Raw genomic sequence first — 18,179 nt, 5'->3', positions numbered from 1 at the left:
TAGATTTTTACAGACGTCTTTCAATAGCGTGTTCGCCGGAGGAGCACTCGTGTCTTAATCCGGTGTGGTCTAGTGGCTAGGATACCTGGCTCTCACCCAGGAGGCCCGGGTTCGATTCCCGGCACCGGAAATGCCTATTTTGTTGCTCCTCTCATGCGACTTGGCCCGACTTAGCTCGACTGACGCTACGCTGACGCTTGCAGAAAACCACGTAAAGTATGACTGGCGGCCACAAGTGACGGCGAGAGAGATGCGACGTCTGCCCACCTCCTATCGAGGCACATACCTGTGGTCAACAGACTTGGAGGACTGCAAGACATTGCCACGGGTGGTGAATGCAGCTAACCCCTGTGCTTAGTGTCCTAATAGCGCGGGCACGTTCGTTTGCCAGTATACATGTAATGAAGAACGCGTCTGACACAGCTGTGGCGAGACACAGTGGCGAGACACAGTGGCTGAGCTTTGCTGTGCATCGCCACTTGCACACGCGAGAACTGCTTTCGGCGGTGCCTCCGTGGCCGTGATCGTCTAGTGGTTAGGACATTGCGTTGTGGCCGCAATAACCCAGGTTCGAATCCTGGTCACGGCACTTTTTAAAGTTTTGCCTCGCTGTCGCTGCAATGACGATAGTGACCCACTGTTTGAAAACACTGTGCCCTCTTGATTTTTCGCTCATGTTCCGCGGGCTGCAGGTGCCAGTTATCAACACGCAATGCCGCCGCACGAAAGAGCGGGCAGCTGCCTGTGTAGTCAATCTCTGTTCGAATAGGGCAGTCGTTTGAGGTGCAATGGATGGGCAGCCAGTCGCAGCAGAACAGGAAGCTGCGTCGTGCACTGTTTCTACAAAAGCGAACAACACTGTCGCAGGTAGCGTGGCCGAGCGGTCTAAGGCGCTGGTTTAAGGCACCACTCTTTTCGGAGGCGTGGGTTCGAATCCCACCGCTGCCAATTTTTTCTCGTTTTTTGTGCCATTGCGGTGTTTTCTCTTGCGCTACAACGCAGCTCCTGTGACCGCCGTGCCGCGTAGGTAGCGTGGCCGAGCGGTCTAAGGCGCTGGTTTCAGGCACCAGTCTCTTCGGAGGCGTGGGTTCGAATCCCACCGCTGCCAACGTTTTCTGTCTCGAAAGCAGCAGCACTGGTTACCCGCGAAGGAAACAGCGCAGCAAGCCGTGAGCGCCTCTTTCTTAAATTGTCGTAGCACAGTGCGTGGTGCAACGACAGCATTCAGAGGAGCAGTTTGGAGTAATGATGCCTTGCGTTCGTGTTCATGAAATGTGTCCCGAGCATGCCGTTCTACAAAGTGGAAGCGTAGATTTTTACAGACGTCTTTCAATAGCGTGTTCGCCGGAGGAGCACTCGTGTCTTAATCCGGTGTGGTCTAGTGGCTAGGATACCTGGCTCTCACCCAGGAGGCCCGGGTTCGATTCCCGGCACCGGAAATGCCTATTTTGTTGCTCCTCTCATGCGACTTGGCCCGACTTAGCTCGACTGACGCTACGCTGACGCTTGCAGAAAACCACGTAAAGTATGACTGGCGGCCACAAGTGACGGCGAGAGAGATGCGACGTCTGCCCACCTCCTATCGAGGCACATACCTGTGGTCAACAGACTTGGAGGACTGCAAGACATTGCCACGGGTGGTGAATGCAGCTAACCCCTGTGCTTAGTGTCCTAATAGCGCGGGCACGTTCGTTTGCCAGTATACATGTAATGAAGAACGCGTCTGACACAGCTGTGGCGAGACACAGTGGCGAGACACAGTGGCTGAGCTTTGCTGTGCATCGCCACTTGCACACGCGAGAACTGCTTTCGGCGGTGCCTCCGTGGCCGTGATCGTCTAGTGGTTAGGACATTGCGTTGTGGCCGCAATAACCCAGGTTCGAATCCTGGTCACGGCACTTTTTAAAGTTTTGCCTCGCTGTCGCTGCAATGACGATAGTGACCCACTGTTTGAAAACACTGTGCCCTCTTGATTTTTCGCTCATGTTCCGCGGGCTGCAGGTGCCAGTTATCAACACGCAATGCCGCCGCACGAAAGAGCGGGCAGCTGCCTGTGTAGTCAATCTCTGTTCGAATAGGGCAGTCGTTTGAGGTGCAATGGATGGGCAGCCAGTCGCAGCAGAACAGGAAGCTGCGTCGTGCACTGTTTCTACAAAAGCGAACAACACTGTCGCAGGTAGCGTGGCCGAGCGGTCTAAGGCGCTGGTTTAAGGCACCACTCTCTTCGGAGGCGTGGGTTCGAATCCCACCGCTGCCAATTTTTTCTCGTTTTTTGTGCCATTGCGGTGTTTTCTCTTGCGCTACAACGCAGCTCCTGTGACCGCCGTGCCGCGTAGGTAGCGTGGCCGAGCGGTCTAAGGCGCTGGTTTCAGGCACCAGTCTCTTCGGAGGCGTGGGTTCGAATCCCACCGCTGCCAACGTTTTCTGTCTCGAAAGCAGCAGCACTGGTTACCCGCGAAGGAAACAGCGCAGCAAGCCGTGAGCGCCTCTTTCTTAAATTGTCGTAGCACAGTGCGTGGTGCAACGACAGCATTCAGAGGAGCAGTTTGGAGTAATGATGCCTTGCGTTCGTGTTCATGAAATGTGTCCCGAGCATGCCGTTCTACAAAGTGGAAGCGTAGATTTTTACAGACGTCTTTCAATAGCGTGTTCGCCGGAGGAGCACTCGTGTCTTAATCCGGTGTGGTCTAGTGGCTAGGATACCTGGCTCTCACCCAGGAGGCCCGGGTTCGATTCCCGGCACCGGAAATGCCTATTTTGTTGCTCCTCTCATGCGACTTGGCCCGACTTAGCTCGACTGACGCTACGCTGACGCTTGCAGAAAACCACGTAAAGTATGACTGGCGGCCACAAGTGACGGCGAGAGAGATGCGACGTCTGCCCACCTCCTATCGAGGCACATACCTGTGGTCAACAGACTTGGAGGACTGCAAGACATTGCCACGGGTGGTGAATGCAGCTAACCCCTGTGCTTAGTGTCCTAATAGCGCGGGCACGTTCGTTTGCCAGTATACATGTAATGAAGAACGCGTCTGACACAGCTGTGGCGAGACACAGTGGCGAGACACAGTGGCTGAGCTTTGCTGTGCATCGCCACTTGCACACGCGAGAACTGCTTTCGGCGGTGCCTCCGTGGCCGTGATCGTCTAGTGGTTAGGACATTGCGTTGTGGCCGCAATAACCCAGGTTCGAATCCTGGTCACGGCACTTTTTAAAGTTTTGCCTCGCTGTCGCTGCAATGACGATAGTGACCCACTGTTTGAAAACACTGTGCCCTCTTGATTTTTCGCTCATGTTCCGCGGGCTGCAGGTGCCAGTTATCAACACGCAATGCCGCCGCACGAAAGAGCGGGCAGCTGCCTGTGTAGTCAATCTCTGTTCGAATAGGGCAGTCGTTTGAGGTGCAATGGATGGGCAGCCAGTCGCAGCAGAACAGGAAGCTGCGTCGTGCACTGTTTCTACAAAAGCGAACAACACTGTCGCAGGTAGCGTGGCCGAGCGGTCTAAGGCGCTGGTTTAAGGCACCACTCTTTTCGGAGGCGTGGGTTCGAATCCCACCGCTGCCAATTTTTTCTCGTTTTTTGTGCCATTGCGGTGTTTTCTCTTGCGCTACAACGCAGCTCCTGTGACCGCCGTGCCGCGTAGGTAGCGTGGCCGAGCGGTCTAAGGCGCTGGTTTCAGGCACCAGTCTCTTCGGAGGCGTGGGTTCGAATCCCACCGCTGCCAACGTTTTCTGTCTCGAAAGCAGCAGCACTGGTTACCCGCGAAGGAAACAGCGCAGCAAGCCGTGAGCGCCTCTTTCTTAAATTGTCGTAGCACAGTGCGTGGTGCAACGACAGCATTCAGAGGAGCAGTTTGGAGTAATGATGCCTTGCGTTCGTGTTCATGAAATGTGTCCCGAGCATGCCGTTCTACAAAGTGGAAGCGTAGATTTTTACAGACGTCTTTCAATAGCGTGTTCGCCGGAGGAGCACTCGTGTCTTAATCCGGTGTGGTCTAGTGGCTAGGATACCTGGCTCTCACCCAGGAGGCCCGGGTTCGATTCCCGGCACCGGAAATGCCTATTTTGTTGCTCCTCTCATGCGACTTGGCCCGACTTAGCTCGACTGACGCTACGCTGACGCTTGCAGAAAACCACGTAAAGTATGACTGGCGGCCACAAGTGACGGCGAGAGAGATGCGACGTCTGCCCACCTCCTATCGAGGCACATACCTGTGGTCAACAGACTTGGAGGACTGCAAGACATTGCCACGGGTGGTGAATGCAGCTAACCCCTGTGCTTAGTGTCCTAATAGCGCGGGCACGTTCGTTTGCCAGTATACATGTAATGAAGAACGCGTCTGACACAGCTGTGGCGAGACACAGTGGCGAGACACAGTGGCTGAGCTTTGCTGTGCATCGCCACTTGCACACGCGAGAACTGCTTTCGGCGGTGCCTCCGTGGCCGTGATCGTCTAGTGGTTAGGACATTGCGTTGTGGCCGCAATAACCCAGGTTCGAATCCTGGTCACGGCACTTTTTAAAGTTTTGCCTCGCTGTCGCTGCAATGACGATAGTGACCCACTGTTTGAAAACACTGTGCCCTCTTGATTTTTCGCTCATGTTCCGCGGGCTGCAGGTGCCAGTTATCAACACGCAATGCCGCCGCACGAAAGAGCGGGCAGCTGCCTGTGTAGTCAATCTCTGTTCGAATAGGGCAGTCGTTTGAGGTGCAATGGATGGGCAGCCAGTCGCAGCAGAACAGGAAGCTGCGTCGTGCACTGTTTCTACAAAAGCGAACAACACTGTCGCAGGTAGCGTGGCCGAGCGGTCTAAGGCGCTGGTTTAAGGCACCACTCTCTTCGGAGGCGTGGGTTCGAATCCCACCGCTGCCAATTTTTTCTCGTTTTTTGTGCCATTGCGGTGTTTTCTCTTGCGCTACAACGCAGCTCCTGTGACCGCCGTGCCGCGTAGGTAGCGTGGCCGAGCGGTCTAAGGCGCTGGTTTCAGGCACCAGTCTCTTCGGAGGCGTGGGTTCGAATCCCACCGCTGCCAACGTTTTCTGTCTCGAAAGCAGCAGCACTGGTTACCCGCGAAGGAAACAGCGCAGCAAGCCGTGAGCGCCTCTTTCTTAAATTGTCGTAGCACAGTGCGTGGTGCAACGACAGCATTCAGAGGAGCAGTTTGGAGTAATGATGCCTTGCGTTCGTGTTCATGAAATGTGTCCCGAGCATGCCGTTCTACAAAGTGGAAGCGTAGATTTTTACAGACGTCTTTCAATAGCGTGTTCGCCGGAGGAGCACTCGTGTCTTAATCCGGTGTGGTCTAGTGGCTAGGATACCTGGCTCTCACCCAGGAGGCCCGGGTTCGATTCCCGGCACCGGAAATGCCTATTTTGTTGCTCCTCTCATGCGACTTGGCCCGACTTAGCTCGACTGACGCTACGCTGACGCTTGCAGAAAACCACGTAAAGTATGACTGGCGGCCACAAGTGACGGCGAGAGAGATGCGACGTCTGCCCACCTCCTATCGAGGCACATACCTGTGGTCAACAGACTTGGAGGACTGCAAGACATTGCCACGGGTGGTGAATGCAGCTAACCCCTGTGCTTAGTGTCCTAATAGCGCGGGCACGTTCGTTTGCCAGTATACATGTAATGAAGAACGCGTCTGACACAGCTGTGGCGAGACACAGTGGCGAGACACAGTGGCTGAGCTTTGCTGTGCATCGCCACTTGCACACGCGAGAACTGCTTTCGGCGGTGCCTCCGTGGCCGTGATCGTCTAGTGGTTAGGACATTGCGTTGTGGCCGCAATAACCCAGGTTCGAATCCTGGTCACGGCACTTTTTAAAGTTTTGCCTCGCTGTCGCTGCAATGACGATAGTGACCCACTGTTTGAAAACACTGTGCCCTCTTGATTTTTCGCTCATGTTCCGCGGGCTGCAGGTGCCAGTTATCAACACGCAATGCCGCCGCACGAAAGAGCGGGCAGCTGCCTGTGTAGTCAATCTCTGTTCGAATAGGGCAGTCGTTTGAGGTGCAATGGATGGGCAGCCAGTCGCAGCAGAACAGGAAGCTGCGTCGTGCACTGTTTCTACAAAAGCGAACAACACTGTCGCAGGTAGCGTGGCCGAGCGGTCTAAGGCGCTGGTTTAAGGCACCACTCTCTTCGGAGGCGTGGGTTCGAATCCCACCGCTGCCAATTTTTTCTCGTTTTTTGTGCCATTGCGGTGTTTTCTCTTGCGCTACAACGCAGCTCCTGTGACCGCCGTGCCGCGTAGGTAGCGTGGCCGAGCGGTCTAAGGCGCTGGTTTCAGGCACCAGTCTCTTCGGAGGCGTGGGTTCGAATCCCACCGCTGCCAACGTTTTCTGTCTCGAAAGCAGCAGCACTGGTTACCCGCGAAGGAAACAGCGCAGCAAGCCGTGAGCGCCTCTTTCTTAAATTGTCGTAGCACAGTGCGTGGTGCAACGACAGCATTCAGAGGAGCAGTTTGGAGTAATGATGCCTTGCGTTCGTGTTCATGAAATGTGTCCCGAGCATGCCGTTCTACAAAGTGGAAGCGTAGATTTTTACAGACGTCTTTCAATAGCGTGTTCGCCGGAGGAGCACTCGTGTCTTAATCCGGTGTGGTCTAGTGGCTAGGATACCTGGCTCTCACCCAGGAGGCCCGGGTTCGATTCCCGGCACCGGAAATGCCTATTTTGTTGCTCCTCTCATGCGACTTGGCCCGACTTAGCTCGACTGACGCTACGCTGACGCTTGCAGAAAACCACGTAAAGTATGACTGGCGGCCACAAGTGACGGCGAGAGAGATGCGACGTCTGCCCACCTCCTATCGAGGCACATACCTGTGGTCAACAGACTTGGAGGACTGCAAGACATTGCCACGGGTGGTGAATGCAGCTAACCCCTGTGCTTAGTGTCCTAATAGCGCGGGCACGTTCGTTTGCCAGTATACATGTAATGAAGAACGCGTCTGACACAGCTGTGGCGAGACACAGTGGCGAGACACAGTGGCTGAGCTTTGCTGTGCATCGCCACTTGCACACGCGAGAACTGCTTTCGGCGGTGCCTCCGTGGCCGTGATCGTCTAGTGGTTAGGACATTGCGTTGTGGCCGCAATAACCCAGGTTCGAATCCTGGTCACGGCACTTTTTAAAGTTTTGCCTCGCTGTCGCTGCAATGACGATAGTGACCCACTGTTTGAAAACACTGTGCCCTCTTGATTTTTCGCTCATGTTCCGCGGGCTGCAGGTGCCAGTTATCAACACGCAATGCCGCCGCACGAAAGAGCGGGCAGCTGCCTGTGTAGTCAATCTCTGTTCGAATAGGGCAGTCGTTTGAGGTGCAATGGATGGGCAGCCAGTCGCAGCAGAACAGGAAGCTGCGTCGTGCACTGTTTCTACAAAAGCGAACAACACTGTCGCAGGTAGCGTGGCCGAGCGGTCTAAGGCGCTGGTTTAAGGCACCACTCTTTTCGGAGGCGTGGGTTCGAATCCCACCGCTGCCAATTTTTTCTCGTTTTTTGTGCCATTGCGGTGTTTTCTCTTGCGCTACAACGCAGCTCCTGTGACCGCCGTGCCGCGTAGGTAGCGTGGCCGAGCGGTCTAAGGCGCTGGTTTCAGGCACCAGTCTCTTCGGAGGCGTGGGTTCGAATCCCACCGCTGCCAACGTTTTCTGTCTCGAAAGCAGCAGCACTGGTTACCCGCGAAGGAAACAGCGCAGCAAGCCGTGAGCGCCTCTTTCTTAAATTGTCGTAGCACAGTGCGTGGTGCAACGACAGCATTCAGAGGAGCAGTTTGGAGTAATGATGCCTTGCGTTCGTGTTCATGAAATGTGTCCCGAGCATGCCGTTCTACAAAGTGGAAGCGTAGATTTTTACAGACGTCTTTCAATAGCGTGTTCGCCGGAGGAGCACTCGTGTCTTAATCCGGTGTGGTCTAGTGGCTAGGATACCTGGCTCTCACCCAGGAGGCCCGGGTTCGATTCCCGGCACCGGAAATGCCTATTTTGTTGCTCCTCTCATGCGACTTGGCCCGACTTAGCTCGACTGACGCTACGCTGACGCTTGCAGAAAACCACGTAAAGTATGACTGGCGGCCACAAGTGACGGCGAGAGAGATGCGACGTCTGCCCACCTCCTATCGAGGCACATACCTGTGGTCAACAGACTTGGAGGACTGCAAGACATTGCCACGGGTGGTGAATGCAGCTAACCCCTGTGCTTAGTGTCCTAATAGCGCGGGCACGTTCGTTTGCCAGTATACATGTAATGAAGAACGCGTCTGACACAGCTGTGGCGAGACACAGTGGCGAGACACAGTGGCTGAGCTTTGCTGTGCATCGCCACTTGCACACGCGAGAACTGCTTTCGGCGGTGCCTCCGTGGCCGTGATCGTCTAGTGGTTAGGACATTGCGTTGTGGCCGCAATAACCCAGGTTCGAATCCTGGTCACGGCACTTTTTAAAGTTTTGCCTCGCTGTCGCTGCAATGACGATAGTGACCCACTGTTTGAAAACACTGTGCCCTCTTGATTTTTCGCTCATGTTCCGCGGGCTGCAGGTGCCAGTTATCAACACGCAATGCCGCCGCACGAAAGAGCGGGCAGCTGCCTGTGTAGTCAATCTCTGTTCGAATAGGGCAGTCGTTTGAGGTGCAATGGATGGGCAGCCAGTCGCAGCAGAACAGGAAGCTGCGTCGTGCACTGTTTCTACAAAAGCGAACAACACTGTCGCAGGTAGCGTGGCCGAGCGGTCTAAGGCGCTGGTTTAAGGCACCACTCTTTTCGGAGGCGTGGGTTCGAATCCCACCGCTGCCAATTTTTTCTCGTTTTTTGTGCCATTGCGGTGTTTTCTCTTGCGCTACAACGCAACTCCTGTGACCGCCGTGCCGCGTAGGTAGCGTGGCCGAGCGGTCTAAGGCGCTGGTTTCAGGCACCAGTCTCTTCGGAGGCGTGGGTTCGAATCCCACCGCTGCCAACGTTTTCTGTCTCGAAAGCAGCAGCACTGGTTACCCGCGAAGGAAACAGCGCAGCAAGCCGTGAGCGCCTCTTTCTTAAATTGTCGTAGCACAGTGCGTGGTGCAACGACAGCATTCAGAGGAGCAGTTTGGAGTAATGATGCCTTGCGTTCGTGTTCATGAAATGTGTCCCGAGCATGCCGTTCTACAAAGTGGAAGCGTAGATTTTTACAGACGTCTTTCAATAGCGTGTTCGCCGGAGGAGCACTCGTGTCTTAATCCGGTGTGGTCTAGTGGCTAGGATACCTGGCTCTCACCCAGGAGGCCCGGGTTCGATTCCCGGCACCGGAAATGCCTATTTTGTTGCTCCTCTCATGCGACTTGGCCCGACTTAGCTCGACTGACGCTACGCTGACGCTTGCAGAAAACCACGTAAAGTATGACTGGCGGCCACAAGTGACGGCGAGAGAGATGCGACGTCTGCCCACCTCCTATCGAGGCACATACCTGTGGTCAACAGACTTGGAGGACTGCAAGACATTGCCACGGGTGGTGAATGCAGCTAACCCCTGTGCTTAGTGTCCTAATAGCGCGGGCACGTTCGTTTGCCAGTATACATGTAATGAAGAACGCGTCTGACACAGCTGTGGCGAGACACAGTGGCGAGACACAGTGGCTGAGCTTTGCTGTGCATCGCCACTTGCACACGCGAGAACTGCTTTCGGCGGTGCCTCCGTGGCCGTGATCGTCTAGTGGTTAGGACATTGCGTTGTGGCCGCAATAACCCAGGTTCGAATCCTGGTCACGGCACTTTTTAAAGTTTTGCCTCGCTGTCGCTGCAATGACGATAGTGACCCACTGTTTGAAAACACTGTGCCCTCTTGATTTTTCGCTCATGTTCCGCGGGCTGCAGGTGCCAGTTATCAACACGCAATGCCGCCGCACGAAAGAGCGGGCAGCTGCCTGTGTAGTCAATCTCTGTTCGAATAGGGCAGTCGTTTGAGGTGCAATGGATGGGCAGCCAGTCGCAGCAGAACAGGAAGCTGCGTCGTGCACTGTTTCTACAAAAGCGAACAACACTGTCGCAGGTAGCGTGGCCGAGCGGTCTAAGGCGCTGGTTTAAGGCACCACTCTTTTCGGAGGCGTGGGTTCGAATCCCACCGCTGCCAATTTTTTCTCGTTTTTTGTGCCATTGCGGTGTTTTCTCTTGCGCTACAACGCAGCTCCTGTGACCGCCGTGCCGCGTAGGTAGCGTGGCCGAGCGGTCTAAGGCGCTGGTTTCAGGCACCAGTCTCTTCGGAGGCGTGGGTTCGAATCCCACCGCTGCCAACGTTTTCTGTCTCGAAAGCAGCAGCACTGGTTACCCGCGAAGGAAACAGCGCAGCAAGCCGTGAGCGCCTCTTTCTTAAATTGTCGTAGCACAGTGCGTGGTGCAACGACAGCATTCAGAGGAGCAGTTTGGAGTAATGATGCCTTGCGTTCGTGTTCATGAAATGTGTCCCGAGCATGCCGTTCTACAAAGTGGAAGCGTAGATTTTTACAGACGTCTTTCAATAGCGTGTTCGCCGGAGGAGCACTCGTGTCTTAATCCGGTGTGGTCTAGTGGCTAGGATACCTGGCTCTCACCCAGGAGGCCCGGGTTCGATTCCCGGCACCGGAAATGCCTATTTTGTTGCTCCTCTCATGCGACTTGGCCCGACTTAGCTCGACTGACGCTACGCTGACGCTTGCAGAAAACCACGTAAAGTATGACTGGCGGCCACAAGTGACGGCGAGAGAGATGCGACGTCTGCCCACCTCCTATCGAGGCACATACCTGTGGTCAACAGACTTGGAGGACTGCAAGACATTGCCACGGGTGGTGAATGCAGCTAACCCCTGTGCTTAGTGTCCTAATAGCGCGGGCACGTTCGTTTGCCAGTATACATGTAATGAAGAACGCGTCTGACACAGCTGTGGCGAGACACAGTGGCGAGACACAGTGGCTGAGCTTTGCTGTGCATCGCCACTTGCACACGCGAGAACTGCTTTCGGCGGTGCCTCCGTGGCCGTGATCGTCTAGTGGTTAGGACATTGCGTTGTGGCCGCAATAACCCAGGTTCGAATCCTGGTCACGGCACTTTTTAAAGTTTTGCCTCGCTGTCGCTGCAATGACGATAGTGACCCACTGTTTGAAAACACTGTGCCCTCTTGATTTTTCGCTCATGTTCCGCGGGCTGCAGGTGCCAGTTATCAACACGCAATGCCGCCGCACGAAAGAGCGGGCAGCTGCCTGTGTAGTCAATCTCTGTTCGAATAGGGCAGTCGTTTGAGGTGCAATGGATGGGCAGCCAGTCGCAGCAGAACAGGAAGCTGCGTCGTGCACTGTTTCTACAAAAGCGAACAACACTGTCGCAGGTAGCGTGGCCGAGCGGTCTAAGGCGCTGGTTTAAGGCACCACTCTCTTCGGAGGCGTGGGTTCGAATCCCACCGCTGCCAATTTTTTCTCGTTTTTTGTGCCATTGCGGTGTTTTCTCTTGCGCTACAACGCAGCTCCTGTGACCGCCGTGCCGCGTAGGTAGCGTGGCCGAGCGGTCTAAGGCGCTGGTTTCAGGCACCAGTCTCTTCGGAGGCGTGGGTTCGAATCCCACCGCTGCCAACGTTTTCTGTCTCGAAAGCAGCAGCACTGGTTACCCGCGAAGGAAACAGCGCAGCAAGCCGTGAGCGCCTCTTTCTTAAATTGTCGTAGCACAGTGCGTGGTGCAACGACAGCATTCAGAGGAGCAGTTTGGAGTAATGATGCCTTGCGTTCGTGTTCATGAAATGTGTCCCGAGCATGCCGTTCTACAAAGTGGAAGCGTAGATTTTTACAGACGTCTTTCAATAGCGTGTTCGCCGGAGGAGCACTCGTGTCTTAATCCGGTGTGGTCTAGTGGCTAGGATACCTGGCTCTCACCCAGGAGGCCCGGGTTCGATTCCCGGCACCGGAAATGCCTATTTTGTTGCTCCTCTCATGCGACTTGGCCCGACTTAGCTCGACTGACGCTACGCTGACGCTTGCAGAAAACCACGTAAAGTATGACTGGCGGCCACAAGTGACGGCGAGAGAGATGCGACGTCTGCCCACCTCCTATCGAGGCACATACCTGTGGTCAACAGACTTGGAGGACTGCAAGACATTGCCACGGGTGGTGAATGCAGCTAACCCCTGTGCTTAGTGTCCTAATAGCGCGGGCACGTTCGTTTGCCAGTATACATGTAATGAAGAATGCGTCTGACACAGCTGTGGCGAGACACAGTGGCGAGACACAGTGGCTGAGCTTTGCTGTGCATCGCCACTTGCACACGCGAGAACTGCTTTCGGCGGTGCCTCCGTGGCCGTGATCGTCTAGTGGTTAGGACATTGCGTTGTGGCCGCAATAACCCAGGTTCGAATCCTGGTCACGGCACTTTTTAAAGTTTTGCCTCGCTGTCGCTGCAATGACGATAGTGACCCACTGTTTGAAAACACTGTGCCCTCTTGATTTTTCGCTCATGTTCCGCGGGCTGCAGGTGCCAGTTATCAACACGCAATGCCGCCGCACGAAAGAGCGGGCAGCTGCCTGTGTAGTCAATCTCTGTTCGAATAGGGCAGTCGTTTGAGGTGCAATGGATGGGCAGCCAGTCGCAGCAGAACAGGAAGCTGCGTCGTGCACTGTTTCTACAAAAGCGAACAACACTGTCGCAGGTAGCGTGGCCGAGCGGTCTAAGGCGCTGGTTTAAGGCACCACTCTTTTCGGAGGCGTGGGTTCGAATCCCACCGCTGCCAATTTTTTCTCGTTTTTTGTGCCATTGCGGTGTTTTCTCTTGCGCTACAACGCAGCTCCTGTGACCGCCGTGCCGCGTAGGTAGCGTGGCCGAGCGGTCTAAGGCGCTGGTTTCAGGCACCAGTCTCTTCGGAGGCGTGGGTTCGAATCCCACCGCTGCCAACGTTTTCTGTCTCGAAAGCAGCAGCACTGGTTACCCGCGAAGGAAACAGCGCAGCAAGCCGTGAGCGCCTCTTTCTTAAATTGTCGTAGCACAGTGCGTGGTGCAACGACAGCATTCAGAGGAGCAGTTTGGAGTAATGATGCCTTGCGTTCGTGTTCATGAAATGTGTCCCGAGCATGCCGTTCTACAAAGTGGAAGCGTAGATTTTTACAGACGTCTTTCAATAGCGTGTTCGCCGGAGGAGCACTCGTGTCTTAATCCGGTGTGGTCTAGTGGCTAGGATACCTGGCTCTCACCCAGGAGGCCCGGGTTCGATTCCCGGCACCGGAAATGCCTATTTTGTTGCTCCTCTCATGCGACTTGGCCCGACTTAGCTCGACTGACGCTACGCTGACGCTTGCAGAAAACCACGTAAAGTATGACTGGCGGCCACAAGTGACGGCGAGAGAGATGCGACGTCTGCCCACCTCCTATCGAGGCACATACCTGTGGTCAACAGACTTGGAGGACTGCAAGACATTGCCACGGGTGGTGAATGCAGCTAACCCCTGTGCTTAGTGTCCTAATAGCGCGGGCACGTTCGTTTGCCAGTATACATGTAATGAAGAACGCGTCTGACACAGCTGTGGCGAGACACAGTGGCGAGACACAGTGGCTGAGCTTTGCTGTGCATCGCCACTTGCACACGCGAGAACTGCTTTCGGCGGTGCCTCCGTGGCCGTGATCGTCTAGTGGTTAGGACATTGCGTTGTGGCCGCAATAACCCAGGTTCGAATCCTGGTCACGGCACTTTTTAAAGTTTTGCCTCGCTGTCGCTGCAATGACGATAGTGACCCACTGTTTGAAAACACTGTGCCCTCTTGATTTTTCGCTCATGTTCCGCGGGCTGCAGGTGCCAGTTATCAACACGCAATGCCGCCGCACGAAAGAGCGGGCAGCTGCCTGTGTAGTCAATCTCTGTTCGAATAGGGCAGTCGTTTGAGGTGCAATGGATGGGCAGCCAGTCGCAGCAGAACAGGAAGCTGCGTCGTGCACTGTTTCTACAAAAGCGAACAACACTGTCGCAGGTAGCGTGGCCGAGCGGTCTAAGGCGCTGGTTTAAGGCACCACTCTTTTCGGAGGCGTGGGTTCGAATCCCACCGCTGCCAATTTTTTCTCGTTTTTTGTGCCATTGCGGTGTTTTCTCTTGCGCTACAACGCAGCTCCTGTGACCGCCGTGCCGCGTAGGTAGCGTGGCCGAGCGGTCTAAGGCGCTGGTTTCAGGCACCAGTCTCTTCGGAGGCGTGGGTTCGAATCCCACCGCTGCCAACGTTTTCTGTCTCGAAAGCAGCAGCACTGGTTACCCGCGAAGGAAACAGCGCAGCAAGCCGTGAGCGCCTCTTTCTTAAATTGTCGTAGCACAGTGCGTGGTGCAACGACAGCATTCAGAGGAGCAGTTTGGAGTAATGATGCCTTGCGTTCGTGTTCATGAAATGTGTCCCGAGCATGCCGTTCTACAAAGTGGAAGCGTAGATTTTTACAGACGTCTTTCAATAGCGTGTTCGCCGGAGGAGCACTCGTGTCTTAATCCGGTGTGGTCTAGTGGCTAGGATACCTGGCTCTCACCCAGGAGGCCCGGGTTCGATTCCCGGCACCGGAAATGCCTATTTTGTTGCTCCTCTCATGCGACTTGGCCCGACTTAGCTCGACTGACGCTACGCTGACGCTTGCAGAAAACCACGTAAAGTATGACTGGCGGCCACAAGTGACGGCGAGAGAGATGCGACGTCTGCCCACCTCCTATCGAGGCACATACCTGTGGTCAACAGACTTGGAGGACTGCAAGACATTGCCACGGGTGGTGAATGCAGCTAACCCCTGTGCTTAGTGTCCTAATAGCGCGGGCACGTTCGTTTGCCAGTATACATGTAATGAAGAACGCGTCTGACACAGCTGTGGCGAGACACAGTGGCGAGACACAGTGGCTGAGCTTTGCTGTGCATCGCCACTTGCACACGCGAGAACTGCTTTCGGCGGTGCCTCCGTGGCCGTGATCGTCTAGTGGTTAGGACATTGCGTTGTGGCCGCAATAACCCAGGTTCGAATCCTGGTCACGGCACTTTTTAAAGTTTTGCCTCGCTGTCGCTGCAATGACGATAGTGACCCACTGTTTGAAAACACTGTGCCCTCTTGATTTTTCGCTCATGTTCCGCGGGCTGCAGGTGCCAGTTATCAACACGCAATGCCGCCGCACGAAAGAGCGGGCAGCTGCCTGTGTAGTCAATCTCTGTTCGAATAGGGCAGTCGTTTGAGGTGCAATGGATGGGCAGCCAGTCGCAGCAGAACAGGAAGCTGCGTCGTGCACTGTTTCTACAAAAGCGAACAACACTGTCGCAGGTAGCGTGGCCGAGCGGTCTAAGGCGCTGGTTTAAGGCACCACTCTCTTCGGAGGCGTGGGTTCGAATCCCACCGCTGCCAATTTTTTCTCGTTTTTTGTGCCATTGCGGTGTTTTCTCTTGCGCTACAACGCAGCTCCTGTGACCGCCGTGCCGCGTAGGTAGCGTGGCCGAGCGGTCTAAGGCGCTGGTTTCAGGCACCAGTCTCTTTGGAGGCGTGGGTTCGAATCCCACCGCTGCCAACGTTTTCTGTCTCGAAAGCAGCAGCACTGGTTACCCGCGAAGGAAACAGCGCAGCAAGCCGTGAGCGCCTCTTTCTTAAATTGTCGTAGCACAGTGCGTGGTGCAACGACAGCATTCAGAGGAGCAGTTTGGAGTAATGATGCCTTGCGTTCGTGTTCATGAAATGTGTCCCGAGCATGCCGTTCTACAAAGTGGAAGCGTAGATTTTTACAGACGTCTTTCAATAGCGTGTTCGCCGGAGGAGCACTCGTGTCTTAATCCGGTGTGGTCTAGTGGCTAGGATACCTGGCTCTCACCCAGGAGGCCCGGGTTCGATTCCCGGCACCGGAAATGCCTATTTTGTTGCTCCTCTCATGCGACTTGGCCCGACTTAGCTCGACTGACGCTACGCTGACGCTTGCAGAAAACCACGTAAAGTATGACTGGCGGCCACAAGTGACGGCGAGAGAGATGCGACGTCTGCCCACCTCCTATCGAGGCACATACCTGTGGTCAACAGACTTGGAGGACTGCAAGACATTGCCACGGGTGGTGAATGCAGCTAACCCCTGTGCTTAGTGTCCTAATAGCGCGGGCACGTTCGTTTGCCAGTATACATGTAATGAAGAACGCGTCTGACACAGCTGTGGCGAGACACAGTGGCGAGACACAGTGGCTGAGCTTTGCTGTGCATCGCCACTTGCACACGCGAGAACTGCTTTCGGCGGTGCCTCCGTGGCCGTGATCGTCTAGTGGTTAGGACATTGCGTTGTGGCCGCAATAACCCAGGTTCGAATCCTGGTCACGGCACTTTTTAAAGTTTTGCCTCGCTGTCGCTGCAATGACGATAGTGACCCACTGTTTGAAAACACTGTGCCCTCTTGATTTTTCGCTCATGTTCCGCGGGCTGCAGGTGCCAGTTATCAACACGCAATGCCGCCGCACGAAAGAGCGGGCAGCTGCCTGTGTAGTCAATCTCTGTTCGAATAGGGCAGTCGTTTGAGGTGCAATGGATGGGCAGCCAGTCGCAGCAGAACAGGAAGCTGCGTCGTGCACTGTTTCTACAAAAGCGAACAACACTGTCGCAGGTAGCGTGGCCGAGCGGTCTAAGGCGCTGGTTTAAGGCACCACTCTCTTCGGAGGCGTGGGTTCGAATCCCACCGCTGCCAATTTTTTCTCGTTTTTTGTGCCATTGCGGTGTTTTCTCTTGCGCTAGAACGCAGCTCCTGTGACCGCCGTGCCGCGTAGGTAGCGTGGCCGAGCGGTCTAAGGCGCTGGTTTCAGGCACCAGTCTCTTCGGAGGCGTGGGTTCGAATCCCACCGCTGCCAACGTTTTCTGTCTCGAAAGCAGCAGCACTGGTTACCCGCGAAGGAAACAGCGCAGAAAGCCGTGAGCGCCTCTTTCTTAAATTGTCGTAGCACAGTGCGTGGTGCAACGACAGCATTCAGAGGAGCAGTTTGGAGTAATGATGCCTTGCGTTCGTGTTCATGAAATGTGTCCCGAGCATGCCGTTCTACAAAGTGGAAGCGTAGATTTTTACAGACGTCTTTCAATAGCGTGTTCGCCGGAGGAGCACTCGTGTCTTAATCCGGTGTGGTCTAGTGGCTAGGATACCTGGCTCTCACCCAGGAGGCCCGGGTTCGATTCCCGGCACCGGAAATGCCTATTTTGTTGCTCCTCTCATGCGACTTGGCCCGACTTAGCTCGACTGACGCTACGCTGACGCTTGCAGAAAACCACGTAAAGTATGACTGGCGGCCACAAGTGACGGCGAGAGAGATGCGACGTCTGCCCACCTCCTATCGAGGCACATACCTGTGGTCAACAGACTTGGAGGACTGCAAGACATTGCCACGGGTGGTGAATGCAGCTAACCCCTGTGCTTAGTGTCCTAATAGCGCGGGCACGTTCGTTTGCCAGTATACATGTAATGAAGAACGCGTCTGACACTGCTGTGGCGAGACACAGTGGCTGAGCTTTGCTGTGCATCGCCACTTGCACACGCGAGAACTGCTTTCGGCGGTGCCTCCGTGGCCGTGATCGTCTAGTGGTTAGGACATTGCGTTGTGGCCGCAATAACCCAGGTTCGAATCCTGGTCACGGCACTTTTTAAAGTTTTGCCTCGCTGTCGCTGCAATGACGATAGTGACCCACTGTTTGAAAACACTGTGCCCTCTTGATTTTTCGCTCATGTTCCGCGGGCTGCAGGTGCCAGTTATCAACACGCAATGCCGCCGCACGAAAGAGCGGGCAGCTGCCTGTGTAGTCAATCTCTGTTCGAATAGGGCAGTCGTTTGAGGTGCAATGGATGGGCAGCCAGTCGCAGCAGAACAGGAAGCTGCGTCGTGCACTGTTTCTACAAAAGCGAACAACACTGTCGCAGGTAGCGTGGCCGAGCGGTCTAAGGCGCTGGTTTAAGGCACCACTCTCTTCGGAGGCGTGGGTTCGAATCCCACCGCTGCCAATTTTTTCTCGTTTTTTGTGCCATTGCGGTGTTTTCTCTTGCGCTACAACGCAGCTCCTGTGACCGCCGTGCCGCGTAGGTAGCGTGGCCGAGCGGTCTAAGGCGCTGGTTTCAGGCACCAGTCTCTTTGGAGGCGTGGGTTCGAATCCCACCGCTGCCAACGTTTTCTGTCTCGAAAGCAGCAGCACTGGTTACCCGCGAAGGAAACAGCGCAGCAAGCCGTGAGC

At 55.1% G+C, this 18,179-nt stretch overlaps 56 non-coding genes across 56 annotated transcripts; all 56 read left to right on the top strand.

Moving 5' to 3' along the window:
- Positions 1 to 58: 58 nt before the first annotated feature.
- On the top strand, positions 59 to 130 carry Trnae-cuc (transfer RNA glutamic acid (anticodon CUC)). Its single transcript has one exon. It is a non-coding gene; the product is annotated as a tRNA-Glu (tRNA).
- Positions 131 to 517: 387 nt separating this feature from the next.
- On the top strand, positions 518 to 589 carry Trnah-gug (transfer RNA histidin (anticodon GUG)). Its single transcript has one exon. It is a non-coding gene; the product is annotated as a tRNA-His (tRNA).
- A 277-nt stretch (positions 590 to 866) lies between these two features.
- Trnal-aag (transfer RNA leucine (anticodon AAG)) lies at positions 867 to 948 on the top strand. The gene is given in 2 exon segments: positions 867 to 904; positions 914 to 948. It is a non-coding gene; the product is annotated as a tRNA-Leu (tRNA).
- Positions 949 to 1,026: 78 nt separating this feature from the next.
- Trnal-cag (transfer RNA leucine (anticodon CAG)) lies at positions 1,027 to 1,108 on the top strand. Its single transcript has one exon. It is a non-coding gene; the product is annotated as a tRNA-Leu (tRNA).
- A 259-nt stretch (positions 1,109 to 1,367) lies between these two features.
- Trnae-cuc (transfer RNA glutamic acid (anticodon CUC)) lies at positions 1,368 to 1,439 on the top strand. Its single transcript has one exon. It is a non-coding gene; the product is annotated as a tRNA-Glu (tRNA).
- A 387-nt stretch (positions 1,440 to 1,826) lies between these two features.
- On the top strand, positions 1,827 to 1,898 carry Trnah-gug (transfer RNA histidin (anticodon GUG)). The gene has a single exon. It is a non-coding gene; the product is annotated as a tRNA-His (tRNA).
- Positions 1,899 to 2,175: 277 nt separating this feature from the next.
- Trnal-aag (transfer RNA leucine (anticodon AAG)) lies at positions 2,176 to 2,257 on the top strand. The gene has a single exon. It is a non-coding gene; the product is annotated as a tRNA-Leu (tRNA).
- Positions 2,258 to 2,335: 78 nt separating this feature from the next.
- Trnal-cag (transfer RNA leucine (anticodon CAG)) lies at positions 2,336 to 2,417 on the top strand. The gene has a single exon. It is a non-coding gene; the product is annotated as a tRNA-Leu (tRNA).
- A 259-nt stretch (positions 2,418 to 2,676) lies between these two features.
- Trnae-cuc (transfer RNA glutamic acid (anticodon CUC)) lies at positions 2,677 to 2,748 on the top strand. The gene has a single exon. It is a non-coding gene; the product is annotated as a tRNA-Glu (tRNA).
- Positions 2,749 to 3,135: 387 nt separating this feature from the next.
- Trnah-gug (transfer RNA histidin (anticodon GUG)) lies at positions 3,136 to 3,207 on the top strand. The gene has a single exon. It is a non-coding gene; the product is annotated as a tRNA-His (tRNA).
- A 277-nt stretch (positions 3,208 to 3,484) lies between these two features.
- Trnal-aag (transfer RNA leucine (anticodon AAG)) lies at positions 3,485 to 3,566 on the top strand. The gene is given in 2 exon segments: positions 3,485 to 3,522; positions 3,532 to 3,566. It is a non-coding gene; the product is annotated as a tRNA-Leu (tRNA).
- A 78-nt stretch (positions 3,567 to 3,644) lies between these two features.
- Trnal-cag (transfer RNA leucine (anticodon CAG)) lies at positions 3,645 to 3,726 on the top strand. Its single transcript has one exon. It is a non-coding gene; the product is annotated as a tRNA-Leu (tRNA).
- Positions 3,727 to 3,985: 259 nt separating this feature from the next.
- On the top strand, positions 3,986 to 4,057 carry Trnae-cuc (transfer RNA glutamic acid (anticodon CUC)). The gene has a single exon. It is a non-coding gene; the product is annotated as a tRNA-Glu (tRNA).
- A 387-nt stretch (positions 4,058 to 4,444) lies between these two features.
- Trnah-gug (transfer RNA histidin (anticodon GUG)) lies at positions 4,445 to 4,516 on the top strand. The gene has a single exon. It is a non-coding gene; the product is annotated as a tRNA-His (tRNA).
- A 277-nt stretch (positions 4,517 to 4,793) lies between these two features.
- On the top strand, positions 4,794 to 4,875 carry Trnal-aag (transfer RNA leucine (anticodon AAG)). The gene has a single exon. It is a non-coding gene; the product is annotated as a tRNA-Leu (tRNA).
- Positions 4,876 to 4,953: 78 nt separating this feature from the next.
- Trnal-cag (transfer RNA leucine (anticodon CAG)) lies at positions 4,954 to 5,035 on the top strand. The gene has a single exon. It is a non-coding gene; the product is annotated as a tRNA-Leu (tRNA).
- A 259-nt stretch (positions 5,036 to 5,294) lies between these two features.
- Positions 5,295 to 5,366, top strand: Trnae-cuc (transfer RNA glutamic acid (anticodon CUC)). The gene has a single exon. It is a non-coding gene; the product is annotated as a tRNA-Glu (tRNA).
- A 387-nt stretch (positions 5,367 to 5,753) lies between these two features.
- Trnah-gug (transfer RNA histidin (anticodon GUG)) lies at positions 5,754 to 5,825 on the top strand. The gene has a single exon. It is a non-coding gene; the product is annotated as a tRNA-His (tRNA).
- A 277-nt stretch (positions 5,826 to 6,102) lies between these two features.
- On the top strand, positions 6,103 to 6,184 carry Trnal-aag (transfer RNA leucine (anticodon AAG)). Its single transcript has one exon. It is a non-coding gene; the product is annotated as a tRNA-Leu (tRNA).
- Positions 6,185 to 6,262: 78 nt separating this feature from the next.
- Trnal-cag (transfer RNA leucine (anticodon CAG)) lies at positions 6,263 to 6,344 on the top strand. The gene has a single exon. It is a non-coding gene; the product is annotated as a tRNA-Leu (tRNA).
- Positions 6,345 to 6,603: 259 nt separating this feature from the next.
- Positions 6,604 to 6,675, top strand: Trnae-cuc (transfer RNA glutamic acid (anticodon CUC)). Its single transcript has one exon. It is a non-coding gene; the product is annotated as a tRNA-Glu (tRNA).
- Positions 6,676 to 7,062: 387 nt separating this feature from the next.
- Positions 7,063 to 7,134, top strand: Trnah-gug (transfer RNA histidin (anticodon GUG)). Its single transcript has one exon. It is a non-coding gene; the product is annotated as a tRNA-His (tRNA).
- Positions 7,135 to 7,411: 277 nt separating this feature from the next.
- Positions 7,412 to 7,493, top strand: Trnal-aag (transfer RNA leucine (anticodon AAG)). The gene is given in 2 exon segments: positions 7,412 to 7,449; positions 7,459 to 7,493. It is a non-coding gene; the product is annotated as a tRNA-Leu (tRNA).
- A 78-nt stretch (positions 7,494 to 7,571) lies between these two features.
- Positions 7,572 to 7,653, top strand: Trnal-cag (transfer RNA leucine (anticodon CAG)). Its single transcript has one exon. It is a non-coding gene; the product is annotated as a tRNA-Leu (tRNA).
- Positions 7,654 to 7,912: 259 nt separating this feature from the next.
- On the top strand, positions 7,913 to 7,984 carry Trnae-cuc (transfer RNA glutamic acid (anticodon CUC)). The gene has a single exon. It is a non-coding gene; the product is annotated as a tRNA-Glu (tRNA).
- Positions 7,985 to 8,371: 387 nt separating this feature from the next.
- Positions 8,372 to 8,443, top strand: Trnah-gug (transfer RNA histidin (anticodon GUG)). The gene has a single exon. It is a non-coding gene; the product is annotated as a tRNA-His (tRNA).
- Positions 8,444 to 8,720: 277 nt separating this feature from the next.
- Positions 8,721 to 8,802, top strand: Trnal-aag (transfer RNA leucine (anticodon AAG)). Its single transcript is given in 2 exon segments — positions 8,721 to 8,758; positions 8,768 to 8,802. It is a non-coding gene; the product is annotated as a tRNA-Leu (tRNA).
- Positions 8,803 to 8,880: 78 nt separating this feature from the next.
- On the top strand, positions 8,881 to 8,962 carry Trnal-cag (transfer RNA leucine (anticodon CAG)). The gene has a single exon. It is a non-coding gene; the product is annotated as a tRNA-Leu (tRNA).
- Positions 8,963 to 9,221: 259 nt separating this feature from the next.
- Positions 9,222 to 9,293, top strand: Trnae-cuc (transfer RNA glutamic acid (anticodon CUC)). Its single transcript has one exon. It is a non-coding gene; the product is annotated as a tRNA-Glu (tRNA).
- A 387-nt stretch (positions 9,294 to 9,680) lies between these two features.
- On the top strand, positions 9,681 to 9,752 carry Trnah-gug (transfer RNA histidin (anticodon GUG)). Its single transcript has one exon. It is a non-coding gene; the product is annotated as a tRNA-His (tRNA).
- A 277-nt stretch (positions 9,753 to 10,029) lies between these two features.
- Positions 10,030 to 10,111, top strand: Trnal-aag (transfer RNA leucine (anticodon AAG)). Its single transcript is given in 2 exon segments — positions 10,030 to 10,067; positions 10,077 to 10,111. It is a non-coding gene; the product is annotated as a tRNA-Leu (tRNA).
- A 78-nt stretch (positions 10,112 to 10,189) lies between these two features.
- Positions 10,190 to 10,271, top strand: Trnal-cag (transfer RNA leucine (anticodon CAG)). The gene has a single exon. It is a non-coding gene; the product is annotated as a tRNA-Leu (tRNA).
- A 259-nt stretch (positions 10,272 to 10,530) lies between these two features.
- On the top strand, positions 10,531 to 10,602 carry Trnae-cuc (transfer RNA glutamic acid (anticodon CUC)). The gene has a single exon. It is a non-coding gene; the product is annotated as a tRNA-Glu (tRNA).
- A 387-nt stretch (positions 10,603 to 10,989) lies between these two features.
- On the top strand, positions 10,990 to 11,061 carry Trnah-gug (transfer RNA histidin (anticodon GUG)). Its single transcript has one exon. It is a non-coding gene; the product is annotated as a tRNA-His (tRNA).
- A 277-nt stretch (positions 11,062 to 11,338) lies between these two features.
- Positions 11,339 to 11,420, top strand: Trnal-aag (transfer RNA leucine (anticodon AAG)). The gene has a single exon. It is a non-coding gene; the product is annotated as a tRNA-Leu (tRNA).
- Positions 11,421 to 11,498: 78 nt separating this feature from the next.
- Trnal-cag (transfer RNA leucine (anticodon CAG)) lies at positions 11,499 to 11,580 on the top strand. Its single transcript has one exon. It is a non-coding gene; the product is annotated as a tRNA-Leu (tRNA).
- A 259-nt stretch (positions 11,581 to 11,839) lies between these two features.
- On the top strand, positions 11,840 to 11,911 carry Trnae-cuc (transfer RNA glutamic acid (anticodon CUC)). The gene has a single exon. It is a non-coding gene; the product is annotated as a tRNA-Glu (tRNA).
- A 387-nt stretch (positions 11,912 to 12,298) lies between these two features.
- Trnah-gug (transfer RNA histidin (anticodon GUG)) lies at positions 12,299 to 12,370 on the top strand. Its single transcript has one exon. It is a non-coding gene; the product is annotated as a tRNA-His (tRNA).
- Positions 12,371 to 12,647: 277 nt separating this feature from the next.
- On the top strand, positions 12,648 to 12,729 carry Trnal-aag (transfer RNA leucine (anticodon AAG)). The gene is given in 2 exon segments: positions 12,648 to 12,685; positions 12,695 to 12,729. It is a non-coding gene; the product is annotated as a tRNA-Leu (tRNA).
- A 78-nt stretch (positions 12,730 to 12,807) lies between these two features.
- Positions 12,808 to 12,889, top strand: Trnal-cag (transfer RNA leucine (anticodon CAG)). Its single transcript has one exon. It is a non-coding gene; the product is annotated as a tRNA-Leu (tRNA).
- A 259-nt stretch (positions 12,890 to 13,148) lies between these two features.
- Trnae-cuc (transfer RNA glutamic acid (anticodon CUC)) lies at positions 13,149 to 13,220 on the top strand. The gene has a single exon. It is a non-coding gene; the product is annotated as a tRNA-Glu (tRNA).
- A 387-nt stretch (positions 13,221 to 13,607) lies between these two features.
- Trnah-gug (transfer RNA histidin (anticodon GUG)) lies at positions 13,608 to 13,679 on the top strand. Its single transcript has one exon. It is a non-coding gene; the product is annotated as a tRNA-His (tRNA).
- A 277-nt stretch (positions 13,680 to 13,956) lies between these two features.
- Trnal-aag (transfer RNA leucine (anticodon AAG)) lies at positions 13,957 to 14,038 on the top strand. The gene is given in 2 exon segments: positions 13,957 to 13,994; positions 14,004 to 14,038. It is a non-coding gene; the product is annotated as a tRNA-Leu (tRNA).
- Positions 14,039 to 14,116: 78 nt separating this feature from the next.
- Trnal-cag (transfer RNA leucine (anticodon CAG)) lies at positions 14,117 to 14,198 on the top strand. The gene has a single exon. It is a non-coding gene; the product is annotated as a tRNA-Leu (tRNA).
- Positions 14,199 to 14,457: 259 nt separating this feature from the next.
- Trnae-cuc (transfer RNA glutamic acid (anticodon CUC)) lies at positions 14,458 to 14,529 on the top strand. The gene has a single exon. It is a non-coding gene; the product is annotated as a tRNA-Glu (tRNA).
- A 387-nt stretch (positions 14,530 to 14,916) lies between these two features.
- On the top strand, positions 14,917 to 14,988 carry Trnah-gug (transfer RNA histidin (anticodon GUG)). The gene has a single exon. It is a non-coding gene; the product is annotated as a tRNA-His (tRNA).
- A 277-nt stretch (positions 14,989 to 15,265) lies between these two features.
- On the top strand, positions 15,266 to 15,347 carry Trnal-aag (transfer RNA leucine (anticodon AAG)). Its single transcript has one exon. It is a non-coding gene; the product is annotated as a tRNA-Leu (tRNA).
- Positions 15,348 to 15,425: 78 nt separating this feature from the next.
- On the top strand, positions 15,426 to 15,507 carry Trnal-cag (transfer RNA leucine (anticodon CAG)). The gene has a single exon. It is a non-coding gene; the product is annotated as a tRNA-Leu (tRNA).
- Positions 15,508 to 15,766: 259 nt separating this feature from the next.
- Trnae-cuc (transfer RNA glutamic acid (anticodon CUC)) lies at positions 15,767 to 15,838 on the top strand. Its single transcript has one exon. It is a non-coding gene; the product is annotated as a tRNA-Glu (tRNA).
- Positions 15,839 to 16,225: 387 nt separating this feature from the next.
- Positions 16,226 to 16,297, top strand: Trnah-gug (transfer RNA histidin (anticodon GUG)). The gene has a single exon. It is a non-coding gene; the product is annotated as a tRNA-His (tRNA).
- Positions 16,298 to 16,574: 277 nt separating this feature from the next.
- Positions 16,575 to 16,656, top strand: Trnal-aag (transfer RNA leucine (anticodon AAG)). The gene has a single exon. It is a non-coding gene; the product is annotated as a tRNA-Leu (tRNA).
- A 78-nt stretch (positions 16,657 to 16,734) lies between these two features.
- On the top strand, positions 16,735 to 16,816 carry Trnal-cag (transfer RNA leucine (anticodon CAG)). Its single transcript has one exon. It is a non-coding gene; the product is annotated as a tRNA-Leu (tRNA).
- Positions 16,817 to 17,075: 259 nt separating this feature from the next.
- Trnae-cuc (transfer RNA glutamic acid (anticodon CUC)) lies at positions 17,076 to 17,147 on the top strand. The gene has a single exon. It is a non-coding gene; the product is annotated as a tRNA-Glu (tRNA).
- Positions 17,148 to 17,521: 374 nt separating this feature from the next.
- Trnah-gug (transfer RNA histidin (anticodon GUG)) lies at positions 17,522 to 17,593 on the top strand. Its single transcript has one exon. It is a non-coding gene; the product is annotated as a tRNA-His (tRNA).
- Positions 17,594 to 17,870: 277 nt separating this feature from the next.
- Trnal-aag (transfer RNA leucine (anticodon AAG)) lies at positions 17,871 to 17,952 on the top strand. The gene has a single exon. It is a non-coding gene; the product is annotated as a tRNA-Leu (tRNA).
- A 78-nt stretch (positions 17,953 to 18,030) lies between these two features.
- On the top strand, positions 18,031 to 18,112 carry Trnal-cag (transfer RNA leucine (anticodon CAG)). Its single transcript has one exon. It is a non-coding gene; the product is annotated as a tRNA-Leu (tRNA).
- The last annotated feature ends 67 nt before the right edge of the window (positions 18,113 to 18,179 follow it).

This window comes from Schistocerca gregaria, unplaced genomic scaffold (genome assembly GCF_023897955.1).
Source record: "Schistocerca gregaria isolate iqSchGreg1 unplaced genomic scaffold, iqSchGreg1.2 ptg000686l, whole genome shotgun sequence".
NCBI classification, from domain to species: Eukaryota; Metazoa; Arthropoda; class Insecta; order Orthoptera; family Acrididae; genus Schistocerca; species Schistocerca gregaria.
Note: the sequence above shows the minus strand (reverse complement) of the source record. Positions and strands in the feature narration are given on the sequence as shown.